This window comes from Kryptolebias marmoratus, linkage group LG3 (assembly GCF_001649575.2).
Source record: "Kryptolebias marmoratus isolate JLee-2015 linkage group LG3, ASM164957v2, whole genome shotgun sequence".
In the NCBI taxonomy this organism is placed as follows: Eukaryota; Metazoa; Chordata; class Actinopteri; order Cyprinodontiformes; family Rivulidae; genus Kryptolebias; species Kryptolebias marmoratus.
In genome coordinates this window covers 22,862,324-22,868,335 of record NC_051432.1, presented here as the reverse complement: position 1 = coordinate 22,868,335, position 6,012 = coordinate 22,862,324, and the positions used below count along the sequence as shown (strand labels likewise).

Here is a 6,012-nt window from a genome sequence, read left to right as displayed (position 1 = left end):
TGAGCACTGGACCGGAGAGTCCAACCCAACTCTCCAGTCGATTCAGTAAAATGTCATGGTCAACAGTGTCGAAAGCTGCACTGAGGTCCAACAGAACCAGCACTGTGGTTCTCCCACAGTCTGTATTGATATGGATATCATTGAACACTTTTACAAGGGCCGTCTCCGTGCTGTGGTGAGCACCAAAACCAGACTTAAACTTGGTCAAATCATGGGTAAGATTTCTGCTTAAGCTGGCAGCATTTCTGATTTGGCCCACAGTCTCAAAGGGAATTCAGATAAAATTGTCGAGGTACGAACATGTTTTTGCTTGAATTTGGACATAATGAACTTCATTTTTTTTATTTCAACATCTACCCCCCACGTGTCTTGATTTGACAGCGGTAAAACAGTTTGAGTAACAAAAAGAGAAATGTAGATCAGACACTTTACACAAAATGACAAAAGTGTGCACAAATTAAAAGCCCTGCATTCCAAAAAGGAGTGACAGAGTTTTAATTTAAAATGGCAGCCACAGCCACATCTTGCAAGATGTGTTACTTATCGGAATATGTTTTGAGGATGACTCTCAGCTACTACCACGTTAACTTCATCATCTGTAATTTGGAGTAAGTTATATCCTTTTTTGTGTTGGCAAATGTAGCTCAGATGAAGCAGCCATCTTGGATTGGGTTGACCCCAAAAGTGAATCAGATGATGTACATTCAGTGATTGTTTCCAAAAGTTTCATTAAAATCCAGTCAGTGGTTTATGAGATATTTTGCTAACAAACAGACAGATTTGACTGCAGTATTTAATGACAAACTGACGTCTGTGTCGCCATCTAGTGGTAAAAATATTAATCTACCTTCAACAGAACCACTTGAGTCTATGTGAACGAGTGACCAAAGTTTATTTTTTAACCTTCCTGTGGCCTTCAGGTCAAATCAACTGGAAGTTACAAGGACTTCTCTTCCTCTCTTCAGTTATGAGGGCTTCAGGAGGGTTAAATAAAACCTTTTGATCTGAAACAACATTTTCCCCAATTACAGGCCCATGTTAGTACCTCTGTACTCCAATTACTCCTCCATCTTTCATCCTTTGTCTCAGTCTGCCCATTCCAGCTCCATGAGATGAGAATATGTTAGCGGTGTCCGCAACAAAGTGCTCCAGTGTCCTTGTGCTGTCATGAAATGACATTTCATGTTTTGTATAACTGTGTTGTGTATGCGTGTGGATCTAGTATGCAGTAGTACACTGCTGCCCACCCACACCACCCTGTTTGAGATCCAGAGAGAGACAAGCTGTGCAGTCACAACAGAAGGGACACCAGTTCTCTCATCATGTGGCTGCTCTGCATCTAAAAATCAATCGAGACGATGGCGGACATCTGACTGAAAAGTAAGTTTGTGAAATATAAAGTCAAAATAAAATGTTCTCTTTTGAATTTTTAAAATGATTTTTTTTTTCTTTACAGCATATGTTAAAGAAGAGAGGCCTTCTGAAGAGAAAAGGGGCACCCAGCTGACATCAGATGATACTGGACCTCCCACTGAATCTACCGGAAGATAACTGTTGAGTCAGAAAGACACAAAAAAGTTTGGACACAGGACTTTCTACGGAACATTACTTTTTGACGGTGCAGGTTTATTCAGCCAGGATGGCGTCAACAGGTCTCCAGCTGCTGGGCTTGGTGCTGGCTCTGCTGGGTTGGGCGTGTGGAGCGCTGGTGTGTGCTGCTCCGCTGTGGCGTGTGTCCGCCTTCGTAGGTGGAGAGCTGGTGAACGCACAGGTGTTGTGGGAGGGACTGTGGATGAACTGTCTTTCTCAGACCACGGGCCACATCCAGTGCAAGACCTACGACTCCACCTTGGCCCTGCCAACGTCTGCCCAAGCGGCTCGAGGCCTCACCATCGTCTCTCTGCTTCTCTGTATTCTGGCTGTCATGCTCGCGGTGTTGGGGGCCAAGTGCACTCACTGCATGGGCAACGGGGGCCAGAGCTCCAAGGCTCGGCTCGCCAGGGCAGCAGGGGTCCTCTTCATTGTGGCTGGCCTGGCCTTCCTGCTACCCATCTGTTGGACCGCCTACGCTGTGATCAGAGACTTCTATGATCCAAACGTTGCAGCGCCTTTAAAGAGAGAACTGGGGCCGGCATTGTACCTGGGCTGGGGGGCCAGCATGCTGCTCCTGGTGGGGGGAGTGCTGCTGCATGTCGGCTCCGCCGCTCCGGGAGAACGAGCGCTGCCTGTTTTTGGCGCGGCAGCGAAGGCCAGCTCAGACGCAGCGTCGGCAGGAGAGGTGAAGCCACAGGAAAAATCCTTTGTATGAGATCATTGTTTTAGACACGCAGAGTGTCAAAAACACAACCACAAGTTGAAGGAAACTGTTTTTGTTGACATAATCTATGATTTTAAGCAAAAGATGTTGGTTCTTTGAGTCATGTGTGGTTTTTGTTATCTGATCTACTTGCAGTTCTTGAAGAAGATTTAGTACACACTTAAAACTGCTGGGTTAAAAACAACCTAATTTGCCAGCGCTGGGTCATATTTAAACTGAGCCGACTCCGGGAAGTTTTAACTTAGCAGGGTTGGGTTATCAGCATACAAACTGACTGTCTAATGCACACGAAATGTAACATTTCATTCGGCCCCCAAGATAACGTTTTCATCAGGTCCGGCCCTCCAGTCTGGGACAGATCAAGTCTCTGATTCTTATTTTGCTTAAAAAAAACTGAGCCTAATTAGTGAAGTTTTCTCTTGACAGTGACTTAAAAACCAATAATATATAGTTTTAATTTCTGTATGATCAGGTTTTTGTTGATGTCTTTTTAAAAAAAAATCTGTTTTAATGTTAAAAAATGAATTTAAAAGCCAAATGAGGCGTAAGAAATGACTGCTAATGATGTGCTTTTTGAAGTTTGATCTATTTGTCTGTGTTCATTAAAGTATGTTGGCTCTAAATTCTGTATAATATGTAACTGGGAAAAGGTAATTGATATTTCTATATGAATGATTTGACATAATACATCTAAAACCAAGGTTAATTTATGTAATTTTTAATAAACTGAAGTTATTAACAAACCTTTACTTATTACTTTCTGAAGCAAAAGTCCAGTCAGGTCTGATTAATCAACTCCCGGCTTAAAATGGACTCTGAGGAATAATAGGACTCATTTCCAACCCAACCACTTGGTCAGACTTTTTCACCTAATATTTGGTCAAACCAACCCGTCCTACGAGCCAACAGCTTTAATCAAGCAACAGAGTTATCAAAACAACCCAGCAGTTTTTAGAGTGTACCTAAATCCTCTACTGGGTTTTCTGACTGTACTAAAGCTTCTGTGTTGTGCTGAGGTTATAAGGTCACTTGGGATGAACGTAAACATATCACAGGTTTTTACATGTGACCAAAAAACTATTAGAGGATTTCTAATCTAATAAAAGTTACTTTAAGGGTTTTATGTTAAAGTAGGAGTCGAAATAAACTGTAGGAGGAATTTCAATGTGTTGATGCTCGCTAATAAATTCAACTTACGTTTCTCAGATTCCACTCTGCCTCTGCTTGTGTGTCTGTGTGTGTGTGTTTGTGTGTGTGGGTGGGTGGTCTGTGTACAGAAGGCCAGTGTGCATTGTGCATGTGTGCATGCTGATGTTTTCACTGAAAACAAGCGTGGGCTTTTGGAGCGGCGATTGTTTGTTTATTTTTTTCACAGATGATTTATTTGTGCTGTGTGCATTATTCAACTTTAATTAGAAAACACAAAAAAAACGAACAGCTGCTGCTGAGCAAAGTGTTTTACAGAAAATTGTATGAAAAATAACAACAAAGCACAAGAGGCCATACAAAGCAAACAACAAAATAAAAACAAAGCAACATTTGGTAAAAATAAAATAATTTAAAAAAAAACAATAAAATTATGAAATTTTTGAAATTAAATAATATTCTATTATTTAAAAAATACTTAATTTTGTGACACCATGTGTGTTTTAGTCTTGAAGAGAACAAATATTACTTAAAAGTTCTTATTTTAATCGATCAGTGAGTAAGATTAATTGGGTACTTTTATACTTGTAGTATTTTTATATTAATTCACGATATTCTGTCTTAAATTGAAACTTTTGCCTGAGATTTAAATGTCAGGCAAAAGTTTAAAACCATGATTTTACACTGTTACTCAATAATAAGTTTACATGAGTCAGTCAAGATGTGATTAAAGTTAAAAGTTTCATCTTAAATCAAGAAACGTAGTTTAAAAAAACAATGTAGCATCAAACATTATAGTCTTTTTAACAGTTCCACTATTTTAGAAGCTAAAAATGAACTGGAATTCCAGTTTAAACCTTTTGTAAAAGTAATTTGAAGTAGTTTAATCTACCTGTTAGAAGTAAACCTTCTGTATTAACATTCCTAAATGTACCTCTGGATTGAAAATGTTCTCCTTGAAAGCGTACTTTACTTGGTGATATGCTGTAAAGGTGTTTTCCTTGAATAAAACAAACAAACTATTGTATCATTTACATTTGTTTTGAGTGCAAATACTCTTGGAATCAACTCAGGATTTCCATCTCCCTAATTTATCATGAAATCATGAAGAAACAAGCATCACATGTACCAATGCTTGCTTGTGAAGTCCTTTTTATTAAAGCTCAAAGTCCATTTGATCAGTTTTTTAAACAGCCTGAGTCCAATTACAGAGATATTACACTTGGGGTCAGCAAACACTAACTCACTGAATCAAATCGTGACAATTTCATAAATGCTGCCAACTCACTGATAAATAATCACATATTGATTAAACTATAAAACTAATTTCTTGTGTTTCATGTCAGTGTTGTTTCCCTTTGAAGTGAAATGTATGGAAATGATTGATTTTGAGTTAAATCAAACAATCTTGAAACTCTGTCTTAATCTGAAAAAATAAAAATAAAATGGCTTTAAAAAACAGTGTAGGTTTCACACATTTGAGAAAACATAAAGGGTCAAAATGACAGACACCAGAATTACTTTGAAAGAAAAAAAAGACACAAGAGGCAAATAAGTGTTTGTAGTGTATAAAGCGGGTTGTAATGATTTATGCCGGTTTATTTTAATCATGTAAACAATAGAAGACAGAACAAACATTAGCAGAAAAGAAAAGGAAAGGAGAGACGGAATAAAACAATAAATAAATTCAGATTGAAAAGTAGTGGGAATACATGCACACGACTTACAAAGATTCATTATTAATCATTTAAACATTTAAAACAAAAATAGAATACACACACTACATAAAATAATCATATTTGTTTCACAGTGCTATAACTTTACACAACAATACAATTATCTCCAGTTGGGAATGTTAATTAGTAATTTACTAGACAGTCATTTAGTAAAATGCAACATATTCCTCTTTGTAATATCTCTTAAATATCGCATCTTTTAATGTTCCACGCTTCAACTGTTCCAGTTTCACCCCACCCACAGAGGCACAGTGACGTTTCTTGGTAGTTATAATTATACAGTTATTATTTTTAAGGTTGCACAACCCTATTAAATCATGGCTTCCTTCTCTAAAAGAAAACATGCGCTGAATATTTCTTGGCCGTTGTTTAAATTTTTGCTCTGAACAAAACAGATCTGCAAAGTTTCATTATTTCAAGCTGCATGAACAATAAGTTTGTGTCCTCTCTGTAAGAACTGTGAACAATATGAACTGCTCTCAATACCTCCACAAGGAGGTTGTTTTCAGAAGCGCCTGCCTGTCTGCCTGTCTGTCAGTCAGTCAGTCTGTCTGCCTGCCTGCCTGTCTGTCTGCCTGTCTGCCTGCCTGTCTGCCTGTCTGCCTGTTTGGCTGTCGGCCCGCCTGCCTGTCTGCCTGCATGCCTGTCTGCATGCCTGCCTGTCTGTCTGCCTGTCTGTCAGTCAGTCAGTCAGTCAGTCAGTCTGTCTGTCTGCCTGCCTGTCTGTCTGCCTGTCTGCCTGTCAGTCTGCCTGTCTGTCTGCCTGCCTGTCAGTCAGTCTGTCTGTCTGCCTGCCAGTCTGCCTGTCTGCCT

The 6,012-nt window shown here is 39.3% G+C and overlaps 1 pseudogene; it reads left to right on the top strand.

Annotated features, from left to right (window-relative positions):
* The first annotated feature begins 1,236 nt into the window (after positions 1-1,236).
* On the top strand, positions 1,237-2,750 carry LOC108247942 (annotated as a pseudogene).
* The last annotated feature ends 3,262 nt before the right edge of the window (positions 2,751-6,012 follow it).